General features: G+C 43.1%; 1 protein-coding gene across 1 annotated transcript in view; it reads right to left on the reverse strand.

Moving 5' to 3' along the window:
• cntfr (ciliary neurotrophic factor receptor) overlaps positions 1-14,871 on the reverse strand; it is a 230,823-nt gene extending 215,952 nt beyond the window's left edge. The window contains exon 1 of the mRNA XM_056433004.1: positions 14,663-14,871. The gene's annotated coding sequence lies outside the window, so the exon portion shown is untranslated. The remainder of the gene's footprint in view (positions 1-14,662) is intronic.
• Positions 14,872-24,379: the final 9,508 nt, after the last annotated feature.

A 24,379-nucleotide genomic window follows, 5' to 3' on the forward strand; every position in this document is an offset into this window, starting at 1 on the left:
TGTTACGTAAATTGGGCTGGATGAAACCAATTCTCGGCAGCATCCAGCGCTGCAGGTGGCCTTTGAGAGCGATCACAGAGCCACAGATGGAGCATGTAAAGGTTGCATCTGGAGGGAGAGATGGCAGAAGGCTAGCATAACAGCCGCCTCTGGGCTCTCGGCTGATGGCTCCGTTGGTTTACAAATGTGGCCCTCTCCAGAAAAACATAATGAACACAGCAGTGGGAGAAAGCACCTGAAGGTTGCTGGACATAATTCTGCCACCGCTGTGTTCATTATGTTGTGTTTTAACCTCTTTTTTTTCGAAAGCCCTAGAAGTGGAGAATTTCTCCCACCCCCCAAAGTCCGTGTAATCCATAAACAATTGTCAATGGTATCCTCTTTCAATGATCCAAAAATCTATGGTAGTTAATTGCATGAAAAGGAAATTTCATTTTTATTGTATTAAAATAATGTTGGCATTACCATTTTTTTTTTACCATTAATGGGTATTTTTTTTATTTTTATATTGTTGATAGGGGGGATCACGGATCAGTTATACCACTAGCCAAAACATTGTTTTAAAAATAAGTTAATATACTGTGCTGAGGCCTGTGCACAAGCAGAGGAGACGCATTCAACAATCTGCAAAAGAGCAAAAAAAAAGCAGAAGGGGTTTTATTATACTTTTTATACATTGTTTAAGTCTCACGGCAAAAGAAGTACCAGCAAGACGGTCAGCTTCAGCAAAACTGCACCCAATAACACAAATGAAACGACAATGAGAACAAGACGACGGTAAAATGCAGGATGATAGCGTTGGCCGCGAAGTGAGAAGCGATATAAAAATGAAATAAAATAGGTATCCCCGAAGAGGAGCATGGCAGGGAAGCAGATGGTGTGTTCAGCTGTTGTTTGGACCAGAGTTTTTATCCACCAAACATCAATTTGTTAGCCAGAGAACTGTGGCACTTCGAGCAGCCAACTTAAACCCTCTGTTCCGCTTCTGCCTCTGCCAGGGGGTGCTGCTGTATTGACAATGTTGGTTCGCTGGAGGACATCGATGTGAGGGAACCCGTTTCTCTGAGGCAACCCGGCGCTTTCGCTTGTACCCTACAAGCATCAGAGCAGTCCAAGTTTCTAATGTTGAAAACACTATTTGATTTAAGCGGCGGAGGCTAAATATAAAAGACAGCTATCATACTGATCGGGTCAAAAGACTTTCATTTCAAGTACGCAAGTGTATTCCGCTTTTCTACTCCTTTCCTAATAGTAAGGCACTATTTAGAACTCTAGGAGAGGTATCTCCCTCACACACACACGTGTAAATGGAAGGCCATTCACGATCCACCCACGCGAGGATCATTCAAACACCATCTTAACTGACAGGTGTGTGTAGGTGTTTGTGTGTAGGTGTTTGTGTGTGTGTCTGTGTTTATGCCGGTGTCACAACTTATGTGCCAACGCCCGTTATTGCAAACTTGGTATGTGTGGATTTTATGAAATGGAGTCGCTGCATTCACTTTGTGTCTGCTTGTGCGCCGCTGCGCGACTCTTGAGACTTGTGCACGTTTGATATCTCTCCTTAGCCACAGGAGCAAACAGATGCTGACGCCACTCGCAGAGAGACACAGTGCGAGAGAATGAGTTCATTTTTCTTGCTTTGTCTCGTTCCATCTCTCTCTCTTTCTCTCGCTCACACACACACACACACACACAAACACAAAGGATGCCACAGCTGACACACACTAGTGCAGGGACCGACATGCCCGCAAACAGACAAATAAACATGCCTGCACAAAGTCACTCACACACTCAAACACACACATCTGGGAGGAGTGTGGGACCTTGGGCACCTCGCCAAAGTAAACTGAGGAAATTGCCAGCTCTGACATTTTCTTTTGGTGTGGAGCAAGGCTTCTCAAGGTGACAGCTTTCACTGGGTGTTTGTGGGAGATGTGGATTGGTGCTGCTTAATAATCAACACACTGTCGTTGGCTGTCTGTGCGTGTGAGCGTGGCAGCGAGTGTCCGTGAGTCGCTGGTTGCGCAAGACAGGATATAACATTGTCTTTTGATTGAACCCGTGGTAACGTGCTGTTTTGTGCACGGTTTTTCCTCCAAAACAGAAATTTGCTCAAGACAAATACGCAATTCGTTCTTCCATTCAGGCTGGGTGAAGCCGCTACATTTTAGGAGCTGAGTGAGGCTTCTTTTGCAAACTATGTTCAAAGCTTTTGAGCTGAAAGGAACAAGCAGAATAGAATATATTTTATTTGTCTTTACTCGGGTTACCTTTTCTTGAACCTGTGTTTTCTTTTTTAGAAAACATTACCTAAAAATCTGAAAGGCTCTGACAAAACGGGATGAGAAAATATATATCCTTTGTGTGAATTTCTTCACGTTTTGATTTGCGGATTGGTTGTAAATAAAATTTCTGTTCATTGCTGCTGAGGTATAGTTTACAGAAGACCCCTTATCTATCCATGTATATCTCATTTTGTGCCGGATTCTATCTTTCAGCAACACAAAGGTACATAAACCGGTGATGTAAATAATCACGCTCCTTTCACTCTGTGTCTTTTGTGCTCGGCAGTGGATCCGGCATGTGCACGTGCAAACTTGTGTTGGAAAGTACTGCCACCGACCCTGTGTGGATGATGCCTCTCCTTTGCATCTCGACTCCCTTTTTGAATGAAGTTGAATACATAAGGGAAAGAATAATGCGCATAATGTACCGTGCATTTGCATTTGGCAGGGGTAATTAACGCAATTACAAACTGACGGAAGTGATGACTGGGAATTAGACAATGCGAAACAGAATAGAATAAATGAAAAGAATATTTTCAATTGAACCACTGAAAGCGAAAACAACCAACCTCATATTCTATGACAGGAATATCCCGACGCTCACTCTTTTCAGTTTCAGTTGTCGGGTTACATCGGTTATGACTTTCGGACCTCCCAAGTTTCACTTTTGTCCCATTCTCAAAACTCGATTAAAACATATAAAGTTAATTCAGTCCGGCACGTTTTACACGAGACCGGGACCACGATCGGCATTACAAGAATCTCGTTCCCAGGAATCTCTGTTTTTGTCCTGCACAGCTGTTACACACCTAGCCAATATTTACAGACAGCTACCCCCCCCCTCCCCAATGGGCCTCCACGACGGAGCCGGATGGGATCACTGCAAAGTTCTGTTTGTGGGGCTGAGGCACCAACAGTTGTATGAAATATATTAAGATGGAGTAAGAATATCTCCCATCATGGTGTTGGGTCAGTGACGAGATTATTCCTCCCTCGTAATTCAGATTCTTTTTTTCTCTGCCTTTTCTCTCTTGTCCTTTTCCTTATTTTGATATGGCTAAATCCTCCTGAAAAAGTACCCGCCCCTCCAAACACTGTCTCTTTGATTCATAAAAAATGTCCCCTTTCCCCCCCGTCTCCAACTCCCCACTCTTTCACTCGATTCCCCAAGTCCCTCCCTCCTCTTTACTCCTCTCTCTCCCTCTCCCAGCAGTAGCCACCCAATAAAGGATGTTGTTAATATCATTAGGCAGACTTCCTCCAGCCCAGCGCCCGGCCCACTCCCTTTCAGCCATAATCAAGCGTGCACACTAACTATCAAAGGAGACATCGCTAATAAACTACCACGGTGGAGCGGAGAAACACACACGCACACTCTCCAGCGGAAGAGAAAAAAAAATATTTGGCTAAGTGTGGCGAAATAAATGTGTGTGCGCGTGCATGTTGGAACTGAGGGCGGGGGCATTGATGCAGAGGTTACCCAGACAACACTAATAAAGTAGACTCAAAGGGCTAGCACGGTCTAAGGCAAATCTGCCACTTAAGTACACTAAATGAATTGGGGTTGAGGGAAACGTACACAAGCAGATGTAACTAATAAAGTGTGCTACGAGAAGAGGCGAATACCGTCAGTTCAGTGGGTTTAAATGCCCCGCAGTCATTTGCTGTAAATCGTCCCTAAAACAGCAGCGCGCATAGTCGGCTGCATAGCTTGAAAGTGTTCTCTCCTGACAGCTGAATGCTACAGTGCATATATCACCAGTTAAACGCAGTCCAAAGGGAATACGTGATGCAACGCTGTGAACAAGGAGCACTACATTTAAAAAGAAGATAGGTGGGAGGGGTGGGAGGATAACGACATGAGGCTACTAATAAAGCATGCGGTAACAAAGACACCGATTCTTGTGCAAGCACAGGCAATTATCTGTCTTAATGAAAAGAGGAAGAATCAAGTGTACGTAAGATCATCCTTTTAATTGTGGGGAAATGGTCTCGGTTGTAGATGTCACATTTATACAGCGTTTTTTCTTGTAATAAAAAAAGCCCCCAAAAAACAAAGGGACACATACTGATTTAATTTCCTGGTCGGCAAATGAGTATGTTTGGGATCTTTTTGGCTGAGAAGAAATATTAAACAATATATGGAATGAGCCCTTTGTATAGCACGTCCTCTTCACAGTCATGTTTCTACAATAGCCCAAAACGGACAAACCAAACACTGGCGGGCCGTCCACTTTTTCACGTTACCTGAAAGCGGACATGCTGGTGAAAAACTGCGGGAAAGCGAGCCACAGGGGGCGAAACTAGCTTTCATTGCTCAAGAAGTAGTGACATCATGGCAAGGACCAGCGGCGCTTCCGCAGTGTTGCACTTGGTCCCATTACTGCAGTCTTGGAAAGGAAGCAGCGAGCGGGGGGAGGGATTTAGCTGGCAACAACATTGCCAGATACCACTAAATCCGACACACTGTCCCCATAATATTGAAGGTCATCGAGAAGGGGGGAAGTGGGCTGCACAAGTTGCCAGTGAATTACGGGGCCGACTGGTTGGGACGGACAACCGTTCAGCTCACGTTCATACAGATGGGCAATAGAGTGGCCAACTGACCAAACCTGCACCGTGGGAGAAAAACCAAAGCGCAGATACCATCTCAGTGTGAAGCGATAGCGCTCGCCTCTAAACCACCGTGCCGCCATCATTATTTAATGCTAAATGTGGTATGAGATGAGCTGCAACCTGTTTTGGACACACATAAGTCTGTCACATTGTTTAAGCCTGTGCATTTGCACAACCATTGGGTTGTTCCAATGTGATGTGACCTCAACTGAGCTCCACTGTCATGCTTTATTTATCGCTTTGCCTCTGCACTGTAATGGAAATATAAAAGGTTGCATTGATTAGTGTTTAAGGATCAGGCTTTAATAGATTAAAAGCCCCCGGCTCCGAGAGAGGCACTCATACTCTCTCTCTCTCCATCTCTCTCTCTCTTTCTCTCTCACTCTCTCTCACTCGCTCTCACACACACACACAGCCATATGCATCAATTTGAGCTTACATACGCATCAACAAGCAAATACAGTTATATGGACGGATGTGGAAAGAGAGGCACATAAGCAGTAACACTCATGTATAGACAGCAACTTCACGCACTATTTTGAATGACTGTCCAAAAAGCTGCGCAAACACACACACACACACAATTACAGCCAGGCGTGTACAGACTATATATATATTTATAGCTGAGATAAATAAATAGATCTCAGATATCCCCTCAAAAAGGATAGAGGTACCTCTGCATATTTTCTTTTTAAAAAGCCAATAATTTTTAACGCATTGCATTATTAATAATATGTCTCGATCCCAGAACATTTCCGACACAGGTGTGGGTGTCAGGTCTAAGTTTAATAAATGAGGATGGTTATGTTTCGACATCCCACTGGGGATATACTTCGAGAGCAGACCTAGATAAAACATACAGCTACGGAAAAAAAACTGTTGGTTTGAGGACAAAAAACAATCCAATTATCTAATGTTTCCATGTTATTTAGTATGTTCCAAATTGTACACATACACATACACAGTCAATTGGCTGTGTCAATTTAACACTTAAAGCGTACATTTTAACACTCAGCCAGTGAACATATGGTGCCTTATCTTTTGAGTGTTAAAGTAACACTGAGCATAGTGTTAACATTTCAGAGTTAACACATCTCTGGTAAGAGATGTTAATTTACACATGGACGAGTGCAGGGATTGAACCACCAACCCTCTGATTGAAAGATAGAGCTGCTAACCAATGACCAACAGTAGCTTTTTAACACTGTGTAGATATGGACCATATGTTTACTGGCTTCGTGTTAATGTGCTCTTTCATTTGACTGTGTAGCTTTTGACTCGGTCACGTTAGCCCTCTGCAATTTCAAGACACATTAACAGCCTGTGTGTAAGTTGAACACCGTATGGAGTTATTCTAAAATGTTGCTTTTGCTGAAATATCAACATTTGATATACAAAAGTGATTTAGAGAAATTCTTTCTAGAATTAAACGCACGTGATGAAACTCAATTTCAAAAGAGGAGGGAGGCGGAGCTTTTCAGAGTAATAGTGAACGTTGTCATCAACACTGGGCATTTGACTCTGGCTTTAGTTGTAATGACTGACAGAGTCAATTCACTTTAAAACAGTATATTTTACACAACATGTTTAACTCTGAATATTTACACCAACACAGGGGGCTATTTACTCTTGCTATTGTTATATTAACTCTGGAAGAGTGAATACACTTTAACACAGATTTTTTAACACAGAGGAATTTACTGTGTACACATGTACGCACACACACACACACACACATGTGTCCTACGAAGATGATGTGTGCTCGCAGGGAAACTTGCCGTGTCCCATCTCCCGTCGCCGCATTTGACCTCCTACCTCTCCTTCCGTTTGTATTCAGTGACCGCTGACACATCTCCGAGCCTCGACCCAAAACCCTGACCAACATGCCACCCCCCTTTTCATTCTCTCTAACCGCTGCACCTCTTCCTATTTCCCTGACCTCAATCACGCATGTGTCCATAATGGTCTTAGGTTTCCCTGTGTGATCACCGACCTCCGTCATTTTTTGGGCCGATCCTTCTCTTACACACTACTACTGCACTCTGATCAGCAGTCGGTCTGTTGATAGTCTTTCCTAACTGCTAATTTTCTCCCCCCTCTTGCACACCCCTTTCCCATTGCTTCCAGTACACCTCCACCATATTTGACCGCAAATTGCTGTTGGCCTCGACCGGGTCCATCCAGCCCTTTCATTGCCTCCTGTCTTCTTCTGCTATCCTTCTCGTCCCAATCATGCCTGATTGTATCCTTCAGTAAAACTGACTCCTGCTCCGTAATTGAATCTCCGGTGTTCTTCTACTTTTCCTGCTGTCCTCTATGGACCACAATCACTTTTGTTGTTAGCCTCCCCGTAACCTCTTCAGTTGTCTTTCCAGTCCTCTCTCCTCCTCTTATCCTTCCTTCATCAAGTCGCATATGTCGCGAGCTGTGCTTAGCGTCTCCTCTGTCCTTTCAGTCTCCTTCAGGTGAAAAGCATTCTCGCCTGTTTCGCCAACTTTTGTTGTCACTTCTCCCGACCTCCGAGTCTCTCCACTCCCATCAAGAGTGACCACAGTCCGGTCTGCTGTCGGCGACACCCGACCTCTCCTTCAGGTGCTGGCTTCTCTCTCATGTCCTGTAATGCTCCCTGACTGCCACACATCACCTCCCCCCCTTGACAACTTATTTTAGGATGCAGAAAACAGGCAACATTTCACAGCACAGGGTTAGTTGAAAGTGAGGAAGTCACATTTCATTATACCTTTTCCCTTCCCCTGCCCATATTGGGAAAAAAAGACAAAATAAACTATCCTACAATGGCAGTGATGTATTTGTTGTTATTTCCAAATAAATAGAAGAACTGCAGCATGACCAGGAATAGATGCCATGGATGAATGGGCAGTGATGAGACTGCCACCTATATAACTTCATCAACAATACACAGAAAAAAATAAGATAAAATAAGATAGAAAAACAAAGATTAAAAAAAAAGAACCAGACCCAAAGCCGTTTTTACAAAAGTTGTGCATAGTTTAAAAGAAAATAGCACCCTTTAGGATCAAAGCGTATCACCCCGCTGGTATTTAAATGATTAATGTATGGATGAATATATAAATGTCTCCCAGTCCTACTGTGCAGCCATGCATTTCTTCAAAAGGGGCAGGTATTGCGGGAATAATTGATTTTCGTGCCGGCTAATGTCACATTTCTTCCTTTCATACAGATGACCTGCTGCGTGGGGACTGGTCAGAGATATTGGTTATTTCAGTGCACTAAGTTCACTGCTACCTGACCCAAAACAAATAGAGATGTTAGGAAGACACTCTTGGGAAAATTAGTGAAATACACAAATTAGTCTCATTCTTTCTATTATTAAATGCAGCATAGTGTTTGAACGTTGAACTCATCGTTTTGTCCAACTCAGTGAGTTATACTACACTCAAAGAAATGACTCATTGGATGAACTCAATTAAATTTTTGGCAGGTCTTCCATCCAATAATTATATGCAACTCCAACTCAAATTTAGCACATCATTGCAATAAAATGTAATTAAGTTAGTCCAACTCATTTGTATCAAATACATCTAAAATAAAATCACGATATTCATTCAATTAAATTAATTTGTGTTTGTCCAACTCAAAATATAAACTAACTAACTAACAAAATATGCAAACTCCACACAGAAGGAGCGACTGGGAATTGAACCCACAGACCTCTGGCTTTGAGGCGACAGTGATAGCCACTACACCACCGTACAGCCCTGAAAGTGTCTTCACCTCATGTAAACAACTGATTTTCAGCTGGCGCATGCGCAAAGGGTAGTCCTCAATGAAACACATTTATTTTGAGTTGATATGCACACCATCTAACCTAAATAAATCTAATAAATGAAAGTATTCATACATTTTGTGTTACACCCATTCAATATAAATATCTTCGTTTTGTAATTGATTTATTTAAATGTATCAAACAATATTTAAATGTGTCACCTCTAAGAAGGGCTTGAATCGTTTTTTTGAGTGTATGAACTAACTCACCATGTACACTGATGGATACTGTATATTGTGCTGTAGTCTGGAGGCTCATTACTCAGCGTATACGAAGGACTTACTTAAACATAGAACTTGTGTGCACTGAGGAAATAATTTCTATACGTTTAATGCAAAAATATGTGTGTGTGTGTGTGTTTTGCAGTATTAGTTTAGATTGAATAAAGTGTGCTGCCTGCTGCTGTCAGTTGGTCCATCGGTTTGTTCACAGAATGTAAATGCCTTGGACGTCCATCAGCTGTGTGTGGGTATACACACTACAAACACAACACTACAAGATAACTTTGAATCGCCCCCTGCTGGAGGGGGCTGCTTTTTGAGTGTGAGTATATGTGTCGAGGAGTGAGGGATAGTTTGAGTGCTCGGGGGGAGGAGGGTGGGCGATGCATATTCATAATAGTGTTTATCCATTTCCCTCCTTTCATCCCTCATTTGCTTTGATCAAGAAAAGTTCGAGGATTCGTTTTCTTCTTTTGCGAGATTGCAACAGGGCTGTCTGAGGAGAGCTGTTTGAGGATGAAAATGCAGTCGAGGCAAGCAGATACAAACACACACACACACACACACACAAACCCACAAGTTGACCCGCTCGTACACACAGCAAGTTAACAGACATAAAGGCAGACTGACAAGAGACAGAGTCAGAAGCAAAGGAGCAGGCACATTTACAAATAGAACACAGAGACGGAAAGAAAAGAGCACAAATGTACAATGAAAACAAATAAAATAAAAAATAGCTGCTCAGAATACCTCACAAGCAATACTTTCTTAAATTTGGGGGAGCATTGTCATTCTGTTACCACATGGTACCTTGTTTGATCCCCGCTCTCCCCATAGTTGCATGACGAAGTGTCCTTGAGCAAGACACTGAACCCCCAGTTCTTCGCTGGGCGCTTCACTGCAGCCCACTGCTCCTTAATAACTAAGGAAGGGTCAAATGCAGACAAGAATTTCCCCATGGGGATCAATAAAAGTTTACATTTCTTTCTTTCTTTTCTTAATGCGCTCCCTTGTGAATGTGCCGAGGAGCCGAGGTACACCTGCATGCTCACTGTGGTTGCAGTGATTCACACTTCCTCAAAAAACAACTTTCAGACCGGTTTTATACTGCTACTGGCTGCCCACTGAAACATCACTCACTTCTCTTTGCTGGCCCCCGGCTATTTGGGAGACGCTTGAAATAAGACAGCTGAGTGCATATCCAACCCCAGCCACTGCTTTGCAGCCAGAGACATAGTGCGGATAAATTATAGAATGTATATCTTTGGGGAAAGCAGTTTACCCAACTTTTATTGTTTTGGACTGTGTGTTTGGCTGACAGCAGCTTAAAGGACTACACATACGTCTGACTGCATCATCGCCGCTGAGCCAGAGACACAGTTATGCCGTGCCTTTTCAAAGGGGAGTTGCGTGCATATGTGAAAATATATGTCCGATACGCTTGCAGTCTTGATGAGTGTCGGGGGGTTAGCCAATTGTGGTGTGGTGTGATCTATTCAATCAAACATTACAGCATTGGCTGTTGCAGACAGTTTTTTTCTTCATAATTTTAATCTACACATTCAGCACTGTCGTAAATCAAATGTTCGAAGTGGATCCATAGAAATGCAATTTTTTTTTTAGTGTGTGCTAGTAGTAGACATGAATAGACTATTTTGACAGTTTGGGTCACAGGGAGCACCGAACACGAGACACATACCAATCAGAAGTACACTTCACCATAATCACTTATTAATTTCTTCCCCTCCAAGCCTCTCTAGCCTCTCTCCCTTTGAGTCCTTTTCACCCTATCCCTGGTTTGTGGGTTGGAAAATCCTTTGTTGGATCCAATAATGTTAAGTGTTTAACATTTACAAGCACCTGAAGTCATCATGATCTCAAACTCAAAGCTGCAGTTGAGATCTGTCATCTCCTTTTGTTGGTTGAGAGGACAAAGACCTTTTCACTGACAGTTTTCACTGGCAGCTCAATTAAACTGTTGCCACGTCCTGGAGCTTAAACGAGCGGCATTACTTATGAAATGTTGATTAAATATGTCAGACTAAGTGAACGCAGGTTTGGCCCCACTTATCACACCTTACTTTGTGGAGCTAGTTGCTGGAGATCCAAATGGAGCACTGTTAAATTGGTCTGGCTGACCTGCTGAAGCTCACAGTCCACCGTCGATTGTAGGTCAGTGAACCAGTCCGGCAACGGCAGACAAAAGTTTGTCATTCTCTAGCGATGGTCAGCGACCAGGTAAAACTAACTAACCTGCGAAATTCAGAACCTAACCTTGTCTGTGCTCTCAAGAAACTTTCATTTCCAAGGTGAAACAAGTCACCGATCCCCCCCCCCTCCACACCGGCTTCCAATTTGTTGCCTTTGTGTACTTTACAGCAGTGAGATTCGCGCCCCTTCAACCCTCCCCACCCACCTCCTCTGATCAAGCCCACACTCGGACATCTGTCCGAGGATGTTTACCCAGGCAGTAAGTATGTTAGTGGAAATATTATCCTAGTTTTGCCTTACCTTTCTTCTGTCTAAAGCATAAACACCAGCATTGCAAAGTGGGGAGAGGAGAGGCAACGAGAAGAAAAGAGGAAGAAAAAAAGTGTAGAGAAGGTAAAACAGAGTGGACCTGAGAGAGTCAAAGAGAAGGATGACAGGTAGGGAATCTGCAATATAGAGGAAGGGTGAGCAAGGGAGGGACAAGAAAAGGGAAAGAAAGTTGGAAGGTTGATAAATGAGTAAAATAATGAATCATGTGGAAGGGAGGTAAGAGGAACGAGAAGAGAAAGAAATGAGGGGGGGAGAGAAGAATCGTAAAAGTTCAGAAGTATCTACGATTGAAACTGAAGTGCACACACGCTTTGTTGAGTGGCAGTCTTTTAAGTGACAGTTAATCAACCCCGACATCACTTCTCAATCAATTTGGGCCCCACAGTTCCTTGAGAATCACTTTAAAATGTCACCACTGTCTTTTTTCGCAGTCATCACAGCCCCCTTGATAAGATGGAAGTACCATTCTCCAATGTAAGGACTTTTCATTTATCAAGGTTATAATTCCCCCCCCCCTCCAGTTTACTGATGAATTAAATGACTTACCTCTTCCAAAGAAATATCTTAATGAGAACATGTTAAAAACTTTAAGATTGAGGGTCACTCTCCGCGAAGCCGAAACAGCTTTTTTATGGTCGGTTAAAAAAATCAATATATGGTTTACATGCATGCCTGTCTGGTAGGTTATACGCGTACACAGGCGGGCACACAGATGCTTGACATGCACACACACACACACCCATACACACACGTCTCTCTTTGTCTCGTTATCTCTCTCTCTCTTTCACACACACACACACACACACACACACACACACAGAGGCCTCTTCCCGTCTGGTGTTGCTTCCAGCCTAAAACCAAACCATGTGTGGGAGCTATCCTGTTCTGGCCTTAACTGTATGCACTGGTGCAAGGCATGTGCTGCCTGTCTCTATCTCTCTATGCGCCCCGTTTCTAGCTTTGTGCTTCTTCCCTGTGCGCTTCTGACAACAAGTGTCTTTGCTCCCGTTTGTCTCTCCACCCCTACCCCTTTTAAACAATGTCACCTTTTTACCTCCTCTGCCTGTCGGTAGTCATCTGCTTACCCGTGCGCCGCCGTTAGCCTATTTGTACCCCTCTTCTCTGTCGGTTCCGCTGGCTTTCCCTCCCTTCAACTCTTTCCGTCAGTGTTTCTATTTGCACCTCCTCCTCCCAATCTCTCCCTCCCGCTCCACCACCAACTAGGCATGAAAACGGCGCTCCATTAGGAGTGCCTGTGCTAAGCCCGGTCTGACACACACTGCTTTGATCAGCCGTGAGCCGGGCTAAACACCCTGCTAAACTCCCAGTCTGAAGAAGGGGGGTGTTGCGGGAGAGCCAAAGTAGCGAGAGTTAGCGAGACGTGGGACCAGGGGGGAGATCAACAGAGGACTGAGATGAAGACAATAAAGACACAATAAATAAGAGAAACATACAGACCAAAGAGAGGAGCTCGATTTCCCGAGCCGCCCCATCACTCTTTTATCACATTTTCCTTCTCTCTCTCTCTCTCTCTCACATTCCCTCATTTTCTCTCTCTCTCTCCCTCTCTCTCTCTTTCTCTCGCCTTCCCTCATTTTAACCTCAAGGTAGCCTTTAAAGTGCATCAGCAACAATCTCTGCAGGTGCATACTTCATCGAAGCAGTACAGAATGATGAGGGGAAAAAAGGGTAAATGTGAAAACACAATATGATATATTTGGAAATTCCCCACATAAATCTTTCTCAGAGGCCAACTTGCCTGACTTGTTAGTTAAACAAATACCACCCCAACACATATCCCCCCCCCCACACACACACACACACTGTCTAGGAGAAGAAGAAAAAACTAAGACCGAAAAAAAACAACAGAGAGATATATAGTGACTAGACCTGACAACTGACAACAGTAAAACAAAACAAAAACAGAGCCTTCCACATTCAGGCTGGCAGATACTAAACCAGCAGAATCAAAAGGACAAAAAGCTCCTGTCTTTTCCTCCCAAGGAGGGAAGAGAAAAGGGATTTCCGCTCAATGCTAATCAATCAGGCCGTGATAATGGCTCCCATGCCTAGCTGTCAACTGGAGGGGTCAAGGCATCCCATGACCTGGCGCCTAGGGCCCAGGGGCCAAAGCTTCTCTCAGAATAGCACCCCAGGACGGACTCCCTGGGCTAATTGTCCAAGCCAGTGTCAGCCTTTTCAATGCCCCCCCCCCCTCCCTTGCCCTCCCCTCCTTCCACTTTCCCCTTCATTCCTCTCTCTTTCTTCTCCCCCGCCACCTCCTCCTCCCTCCTCACAACTCCACGATCCTCTCTCTTTTTCTATGCAACTGAAGAATCCACTATGTATACCGGTCTGTACCAGCGTGGGGGAGAAAATGAGAAAAGAGAGCGGGGAGAAAAGAGTGTGGAGAGCTTAGGAGCCGAAAAACAGAGGGGTGCTGCGGACGGAGGAGAAAAAGTTAATGAAAAGACAGAGACATGGGAAAGGGGAGCGAGAAGTGGGAGAGCGAGTGAGGGAGTGGGGTCTGCGCCGGCGACAAAAGGGAGCAGGCAGGAAAAGTGAGAAGGGAGGATGAAAGAGAAGGAGACAGCGAGCCGGTAGGACAGTGAGGGACGGACACAGTCGGACGAAGGACAAGAGGCAGCGACACTGTCTGCCGCAAGACATCACTCATATCGGCCGAACGGAGCGCTGCGTTCCCTTCCATCTGCATATCAATGAGTTTCTATAAATCACAGCCAGAGCGGCGTGCATTTCAGTGGGAATCTGCTCAACAGCAGCGCGGCTGACCACGGCACAAGACACAGGGGGAAAAAATGAATGAATAAATAAATAAATAAAAGAGGTCATGCATGCACAAGAGTGCAAAACAAAAGCCCTGCGCTCCGGCTCCGCGCGGCAGCATTCTTCTCATTCCAATCGCACGTTGCTAATTATCAGCATTAGATCCGACAGACAGAGGGACATATTGATGGAGCGTCATCCGGTTGTTGCACTACGGCACCCCATCCACGCTTCTCTTCTGTCACCTTCTCCTCCTTTACAACCCCCTCAACCCCCACCCCTCCACTCACAGTGCGTTCCATCCAACTCGCTTTCCCCTGTCAGTCCCATTAAAACAGCACTGAAGTCCAAATGTAAAAAATAAGACAAACATAAGAATAAGAAAAAAAGTGGCTACTCACTGGGAACTTCCTCTCTTTTTTTTTCTTCCTGTATCTCTCTTTTTTCTGATCTGTCACTCCTTATCCTCTTCTCAACCGTAGCAAGGGGAGTGTGTCTATCCCGGCGCGTGTGTTGGTATCAGTCCGATGGAGGAAAGTTGCCGTCTGCGTGCATGTGTGTGTATGCGTGCGTGTGTGAAAGAGAGAGAGAAAGAGAGAAGAGAGAGAACGTGTGCGCCTGTCTCTGTGTCTCGCACTGCTCTGAGTGAGCGAGCTGAGGCTGTTTTAAACAGGCTGCTCTCCCCATGTGACCAGCCCAGCCACAGGCAGGAATACATTACTGAGACACACACACACACACACACACACAGACAGACAGACAGACAGACAGACACACACACATTCTTGCTTGCTCTCTCTCTTTCTCCCCTTCTCTACCTCTCTTGCCCATACACACACCGTGTCCACAGTGCACCCCCTAGCCACCGCTCAGGGTAGTGGAAGGAACGGCATACACGCACACACACACACCAACACGTACACAGGCACGCACGCACGCACGCACGCACACACACACACTCCCAAACAAGGGGAATTTTGGCAACAATGGGAGTTTGCACGGCGTCAATGCCTTGAGCCAAACTTAAAGAGTATCCCAATGAACACGACAACAAAGAAATAAGGACGCCTGAAACAATTAGAGACAATTCATTCAATTAAATGTTGTTTAAATGTCTTTGACTTTCCCAGCTCCTTCTCGGCCGTGGCAATGCTTCACACCTGGATGCAGTGACCTTTTCAGTAATGAAAAACCTTTTAAAGTTGACCTTCTGCTGCGAGCTGATACAACTGCATTACAGCTATTACACTTGAAGGAACAACAATGGGAAATGCCACAGACGGAGTGTTTCGAGTGAAATATATGTTGGCGGCCACAGAGAAATAAACTTTTCAAAAAGCCACATGTGTTCTCAAATATTTAAAGCCAGCGTGCATATTGAGAAGATGATGGATTGTCTCTAAGAAGAATATGCTTAGGAGGTACATCGCCAAAGCTACGAAACACCACAGGTGCACTATTATTCTTTCAAGCAAACGCAGACCGCTTGTGCAATGGATAGTTGTTCAGCTCCTGACATATTTATCATTTAATGTTTTGGAACTTTCAGCACCACATTTCAGAACTTTGAACTGAAATAAATGGCTGCTGAAAGTCATTTATTATCACAAGAATACCCAAGAGGGCAGTCTTTTCTGTGATTACAGGCACCATTCCTAGCACCAGTTTAACACAACATCTCCTGATGTCGACACATAGGCGGCCATGTGCCAGAGCCCATACAAAACTATTTGACTCAGTGGTTCAATCTAAACTACAGGCTATGTGAGCAGCATGGTTAACAAAACTATATTTATAAATATATATTTATACAAATATATATATATAACAAATATAAATACACATATATATACATATAAATATATATACATATATATTGTCACAGTTTATCTTCCCTTCTCTCCTCCCACTCTATCTCTCACGCCCCTTGTCAGCTCAAACTGTGCACCTGTTAGTCACACCCACCTCGTCAACTCAATTCCTCTCACCTGTCCACTCTGCTGCACCTACTCCCTCTGGTATATAAGCCCAAGCTTCACAAACACTCACTGCCACATTGTTTTCTGTGTTATCCCAGACTTTCCATCACTCTGGCCAGTTTCCCGGTACGACCCTGCCTGTTTGGACTTTTCTGCTTTGCCTCTGCTCCGGTAAATTGCCATAGCCTTCCATCCCCATCCCCAACCACGAGAACAATCTCTATTTTCTGTTCGCCTTCTTCCCTGACTGCTTGCCGTTCGACCGAGTGGACTTCCCGACAATAATCTGAAACTGTTTCCCTGTTGTGTGTTTCTGCGTGTCTCACAAAGGATTATGTTGTCCTTCATAATGCATCTGGATCCTTACCTCCACCTGTTACATAAATGTATGTATATGTTGTCTCATTCCCACTGGTAATGATTCCATGTCTTGCTAAGATCTGTCTATTTCCTTTTTTTGGGGGTTGGGGGTGGACTTTCCAATTTAGATTTTTTTATTTTATAGAGAATTGTAAATGACAACATACGGAAACATTTGTAAAAAAAAAAAAAGGCTGCACTCTGTGACATGACTTTCTCTCACTCAAAAGAAATGTGCCCCAGGTTACTGGATGAAGCCCAACTGAAAATGAATTGTGGTGTATCCCATTTTATTAAACAAGTTGTACTTGAAAACAGCTGCGACATATCTAGGACATCACGCTTAATGTCACTTCCTCCAGGGTTTTTTAAGACTCAAGCGTTACAAATTGAGAACTTTGTCTTCACTCGCGCAGTAGAACTTTCACACTGATGACATATTGCCACAGTTGAGGGCATGTTTCGTATGTGTGGTGTTACCAACTGCTTCATGTGCATCATGTCATGTGTGTGTAAAATTGACCGGCTAAAAAGACCTGTCATCCTGCAACCTGCTGGTTTGGACCAGTGGCCGATCGGTCGGTACATCTTTAAAGCAAGCGAGAAGTAATGAGCAGGAAGGTCGTCAGACTTCTTTTAAACAAAACCCAAAGTTTCGACAAACTGTTTATGAACGGATTACAAACTGTCAAGTTATGCATATCCATCACAGTTTACACCCTGGAGTTGGTGCTTACATGGTGAATATCAATGTCAATACTGATTAAGTCATAATTAAGTGGTTTAAATCTGGCTAATCAAACCTGAGCGCTGACACCATCTCAGCGCACGGCTTTCTTGGCACTTTGCTGTAATTATAGCAACGCCTCCCAAATCTCAGCGAAGACTATTGGCATGTATAGCTTCATCATAATGGATATAAACTGGCATTTTCCTTGACAAATCTGTCGTTGCTATATCACCCAGCCCGGCTAGCAATGCCTCACGTATGTCTCCTCATCTCAAGTATGCACTCAAATGAGTCCCATGTGTTGTGTACCAGTGTCAGAAGTTGTTCACTCACCCTCCGATCATGAATGTCAAAATGAATACTTCCCCATCTCCAACATATTCATATGCCTTGTGAAGACGGTTTCCTGCATGTCACACAGGAAATAGCTGTAAATAAAACGACACACGTTGATGTGATAAACACTTGTGAATAATCCCACCCCTAAGGATGTTTTAAGCATGTTGGCTTAAGAAATAGTGACTAATGTCGGAATGATACTAACTGTCCACATACTGCTCGCTTGAAGGTGCTTTAAAGGCCCTGCCTTGCCGAAGTCCTCCCACACAGGTGTTTTCAGACGAGGTGACCCGATGCTAAATATTACAGCACAGAAAAAACAATGTGGCACCTGGTTAAAAGAATAGTAATGTTCCTAGATTATGTACAAAGGATAAGCTAAATGTTTGACTAAAATAACCCTGCTTTACATTAGAATGCTAATGGTTTATTATCATCCGCTTCCACACATGAATCTCCATTCGACACAATTACCCAATGTCCTTCACTCGCCATGAGATAAATAAACCTGCTTGGCCACTTTAGTATTAAATGGAATGTAACATGTCCCTTGAAACTGAGAGCACCGATATCTATTTGTAGGTGGTTATATACTCATTCCCTAGATTTAAAAACTATTATATCTCAATCCAATTCCAGGATGTTGGCACATTATTGATTTTTGCGATAACCTGCAAAGACTTTAAAACGTACATCTGGATAATACAGCCACTGGGGGTTTTATCATCCCGCCACTCAAGTTGATCTAGTCCACATATCTTAAGTCACTTTAACCTGTTGCTCCAGAAAGCAGGACCACACATCTCGGGTTAAGTTCATTCTATTGTGCAAGAGAGATACACCCTGAATAATTCATGAATAAAAAAATAAAAAAATGTGTCTGTTCTTCACCCTTGAGACATTTGCCATCTTGAGAGTCAGCAGGGAGATTGACATGAAGCTGAAAGGTGGTCATGTGTTTTAAATGCCGACAGAGCTGCTTAGGGGACAAGCATAACAAGCAGAGATGGAATCGGGGCGCCATTTCTCGTATCTGGCTAACGTCGTTAGCGGGATAATTTTGAGAATGAGACTATGGCTAGTTCACACCAGACGCAACTCTCAAAAATGCATCGCTAGCAAAACCATTGATTTCCTATGGAAATCCGCGCGGCCTTTTGAATGCCGCGCGGCGTGTTTTTCTAGCATTTTTCAGGCGCTTAAAAGTTTAACTATTCTCAAATTGAAGCGCGAGGCGCGCCACTCATCAATGTCACACTCGGCCAAGGCAGCCAATCGGATCAAGCAAGACACCCAAGGCAGCCAAAAAGAGGCTGTACCTTTTGAGTTTATTTGACTTTGTGCCGTTATAAAATCATGGTTTTGGTGATCGACGCTTTCCCCTTTTGAGGTTGGACTCATCCTGTGGACTGACGTTTGGTTCAAATTAACGAGTCAGTTTGAGGGCGGATCAGCCTTTGAGAAACCGAGATAGCCTGATGTCAATCATCTTCTTAATTTAAGCGGGATAATTGGACAGTGGATCGACTTTGTTGAGCCACGTACGAGAAATAGGGCCCAGGTAGAATCTTGAAGACTAATGAACCAGGAGGAACTACCAAACAGACAAAAAACTAAATTTTAGCAATAACACAACAAACAAACGTCAGGTGTGTGTGTGCGCCCGCTTGCGTGTGTGAGTGTGTGCACCCACTACTCGACTGTCTAGTTACAGCGGACTCAATTCAACAGATGTGCGCGAGGTGAGCAAAGTGACACTCCGCGCTCGCAGCTCTCGTCCTCGTGTGCATTTCCGGTCACGATAACATTCATTATTAAAAAAGAGTTATTGTAACAACAATAATAAAAAGAAATAAAAAATAGCCACTTGAGCAGTAACTTATTGATACGTGTCTATAAAAGGTTTCTACACCCGCAGGAATGCTCCAGACTACCACAATTGAATAGACCACCTCCAGTTGTACTCTTAAGTACTGGCCAAACGTACTTGTTAAACGTATCAGCCTGTGATGGCTATGTTAGCTGCTGCTGCGGTAGTGGGCTCCATTTCAAGAGTGTGAATCATTGGAAACAAATGTGAGCATATTCCGGGCAGAAGTTACGACATTTGCTGGGCTGGAGACTATATAGTTTTGTAAATTACAATTTACAGTTGCTGTAAGAGCAACCCATAATCCTGTCAGATAGAACAGAGTGGTAGTAAATATAAGGAAGAGATTTGCTCCTTTGATCCCAGAAACGACTGCTCTGCCTCCAGGCCAAGCCAAAGTGTTTCGACTGACTTGATATGCTTTCAAAGTTGAACATCTACAAATTACCATACGTCCCACCTGATAGACAAACACCGTCACTCTATTTTGAAAAGTATACTTGGCTCAGCAGCGCTAGGACCGGCGGAAGGCATCGAATAAAAAGTTGCCACTGTCAGGTCCATTGAGAGCAAGTAGGTCAGATATTCTCTACAGACCCATCTCTAAATACCAGGCAGACCATGTGCCATATTTGAGTTACACTACTCTTGTGAAAGCAAGAACAAAAAAAGTATTAGAATGTATTATTTTCCTCTTCGGCGTCTTGATTTATTGCTGTTGCAAAATGTTCCCATCAGGCAACGAGACGCAAAACAGCAGGAACATCGCTGTCTAAATTCTTACTGTATCTCAGCATAGCATGTCCATGATGCTGATAACATTTCCTTAAAATGTTCAGAAGTTGCTGTTCTTATGCTGACCTCCCAGCAAAAAAATAAATGCCTAGTATCGAACCATCATTAGCTCTTCAACACAGCCTGCGCTCCCCTGCACATCTTTTTGAAAATGCAAATTTCACAAAAACATTGATGTCCTTAGGGATTGAATGGAGGAAAAAGGCAGTCGTTTGAGACTGGTTTGGTGGAAAGTAAAGGCATCGCAGCTGAGCTACATACACTTGCCTGCAGCCAGGATCAGGACCCAACTTATACTGGGTGGATTGACCCGAATGGAAGTCATTGGCCTCTTGAACTGCTGGATGTCAAGTTTGAAGTCCCAAATTGGGTTTAAAAAGGAAAAGGAAAAGAACAAATAAAACACTATTTTCAAGGCGCTTTGAAATCTACTTTTTCTTCCACAGGCAAAATAGCTGCTACCAAGGCAACGTGTGTTATTTATTTTGTTTCTTTCTCAGGAAAAAATGCGTGAACATAAAACATTACGATGCCAGAATTAGCAAGACGGCTAGTTTTCATGCACAGTCCCTGGTCGGGTGTAAAGTCGGTAGGCGGGGCATTTCAGCAGCATACAGGTTGTGTATTGACAGACATTGACAGCCGACTGTCCGTGGGCCAACTAGTGCTGACACATTTGGTGGCTTGTTGTTCTGAACTAAAGGGCCTACAAGTAGTGAGTTCCCACACGTGCGGCAGTGAGACATGACATTCATACGCTGCTTTAATTGAAAATGCAGATCCACCCGAAGCAGATGTCCTTCGTGGGCTAACGCCGTTCCCCCTTGTGACTCCTCTTGTGATTTGATCCTAACAAAGCAACCCCCTATAGAGAGGGGGGGAAGAGCCATTCCATGCAGAATTTTATAGATGACACATGTATTTGCATGTTTCATCAGGTTTTTCACAGCTCAGAGGGTTATATTATCTCAAGTATGACACATAGGTTTTATTATGAAGGGTTTTCATGGTTTGCGAAAACAAATATTCTAGCAGGCCTCAAGGTCAAACTACTTGCCTGTGACCAGCCTCTTAAACCGTGGGTTGGGTGCGATATGATCACAGCATTCATGTACACTTGAGCAGCCTCCATGACATACAATTCCTCGTGAAACTGAAATGTTCTAGGTTGATCCCGGTACTGACCTTCTTATCCTGAGTTTTGAAGGAGAGATATAATGAAAAAGTAAAAGAAAAAGTATACCATAACTGTGTCGTCATTACAATCCCTCATAACACGCTAGCATGGTATTGAATAGATACAGAGAGATGCGTGACTTGGTTGCAAGAGTATAATAGTTTTTCACATGACTTTAAAGTTCGAGCACAAAAAGGCTTTTTACAGACACTGGTGTGATGCGAGAGAAGGTTTGATGAACTGCATAAAAGGACATGTCTGCAGTCGGAGCAGGATCAGTTGTCGAGAAAAGCTGGTTGGGTTTCAGGGGAATTGGTCTTAAAGACATTGTGCTGTAATGCCAGGAGCTGCATCGCTGTTTTTATTTTCTGTTCAAGAAGATGTGCGATAATGGCAGCGGCGAGGAGTGTCTGAAAAAAAAACCCATCCAAAACCTTGATATTGATGCCACGAGATTCCCCTCTGTAATCAGGAAGTATAAAGCTGCGGAAGCAATTTACTTAAGCAATAAGGTACGAGAGGCAATAAGGTACGAGAGGCAGTACTGTAAACAAGTGTTCAAGGGTGTTGTTAGGCCCTCCGCTGCGCGTTGGGCCTAACAACACCCTTGAAGCAGATATTATTGACGATAAAGTACTGCCTCGAGTACCTTATTACTTTTATAATACGGTTGCGTGTGACATTGTAAAAAGTAAGTAAATAGTAAGCTGCCTTTTAGCACAAAATAGTTGTCGCCATCAAACATTGCGTATTGCATTTCTGTAGCCGACGGAAAATAGTCCCCGTGCGTATAACAGACTTCCCTGTGCGTCCCCGTGCGATTAACAGACTTCAAACTTCCTGGACTTACAGTTGCGCAACCTTTCATAGGTCTCACTTTCTTTCTTCTCTCTGGTAGCATGACGTCCACCTGAAATATCCTCTTCGCCTAACCACTTATCAGAAGTCATTCCCCCAAAATATCAAGTAAAATTGCATTATTTGGCATCCTCTGAAGCCGAGAGGGGTTGCTATCATATCGACGGTTTTATCTTTCTAGAGTCCACACTAACAAACAAATATTCACGTTATGAATGCAAAGAAAAGTCATCTCATATGTTAATAATGTATTAAAAAAGGATTGTGATGTCCCTTGATAGCACACCAGTCATCAATCTGTAACGCTTGATAGCACACCAGTCATCAATCTGTAACGCTTACGTAAAACCTCCATATAGATTTAAGAAATGGCAAAGAGGAGAGCAAAATTCTCCCCCCCCCACCCCCCTCATCCAAAACAGACCTGATCGCCACATTTTATTTTATGGATTATTCTCTTCATCCACTTTTAGACAGTTTTGAGGAGGAGGCCAGAGCTCCGATAGGAGATGTGATTTTCTTTTTCTTTTGATCGTTGGAAGAAAAGAAAATAAACTACAAATTTGCGGTGAAATATTGAACGTCCTTGTTGTCTGCATGAAAAACCTTCCTCTGATAGGTATTATTGATTATTCTGTAGATATTCTCCTCTGTTTTGAGAGTATTTGTAATGGTAGTACTCAGGAAACTGCTTTCCTAATTGAGCCTGTAAAAGCCTTTGCGAAGCCATTTAAGTACTTCAGGCAGTTGAGAGATGTTGCAATAACTGTGTACAAAATAGGGTTAGTGTGATGTGTATATATACACACATATACCCATCTAGGTTCATGACTGCATCATTCAGCTAGAGACTTAACTTTGTTTTACATGTGGCAAGTTGGGACAACGTTTGGCATTCATATTCTTAATGATATGTCATAAAGTCAGTGAGGAATGTCCCCCTCTGGTAACCTCTCCACTGTTTGCTAAATAATACCTTTAGGGTTGTGGTTTTGCCATCCTTATATCTCAGCAAGATAATATTTACCAGGTGTACCTGAACAATGGAGTCTGGGAAGCTGTGGCTTTTGTGAGAAGAGCATTCTGCATATTTCTATTTCACTGGCGCATGTTTGTTTGAATTTGTACATTTTTAAGCAGTGGGTCTCAAACTTCTTCTGTCACACCCCACGAAAAATGTTCATGCCCAAATGCTCTAACAAAATTGTAACAAAATGGTCCATGCTGAATTTCTGTAAAAATATGCTTTTTCAATTAATAGAATGAAGTGCAATACATTTTAAGTTACCCAGATTGCTCAATCAGACAAAAACAAATAAAATGTGCAATCACTTTGTTGAAACAATGTAAACAAAGTTATATCCGTGCAAAAAATAACTAGCTTATTGTTGCTGCAATTAACCTGTTTTGCACTAAATATATTTTCAAGATAATAACAATAAAGTGCCACGTGTGAAAAACTAAACCAAACAAGTTAAATATTTGGCAATAAAGACTTTTACTGAGTTTTACACTGCATATCTTTTCAAAACAACTCAAATGTGCAAAACAAAATTAGTGCAGATGTGTGAGCCATCAAGGTTTATCAGTAATGGTGGTTGAAATGAGACTGCTTTCTACTACAAATGTTTTTCAAACAGTGTTACAGGCTCTCAATTGATGCTCAATGTTGAACTTTTGTTTTTAAGGGCAACAACAGAAAAGCCGATCTCATGGAGGGGATGTGGCGAATCTTGTCCGTCACAAATGCGCAATCATAACCTGTTCACATATGGAGCCAAATCTAGGCCAATACTTTTGTTCATGTGAAAAAAAGATTTGAACCTCAAAATTCAAGTTTTGGTCTTGAACTTTAAACAAACAATGTAGTAGAAATAAAAAATAACTGTATGGAAAGTTTTGTTGAATTACATTTAATTTAGATCCACGTTTATTTTGACAATAAAATGTATTTTTTTCATTTTCTAGTCGCATATTTAATATTTTCTCAAAGGTCTTTCTGCATTTCCC

The sequence above is a fragment of the Pseudoliparis swirei genome, chromosome 15 (genome assembly GCF_029220125.1).
Source record: "Pseudoliparis swirei isolate HS2019 ecotype Mariana Trench chromosome 15, NWPU_hadal_v1, whole genome shotgun sequence".
Taxonomy (NCBI): Eukaryota; Metazoa; Chordata; class Actinopteri; order Perciformes; family Liparidae; genus Pseudoliparis; species Pseudoliparis swirei.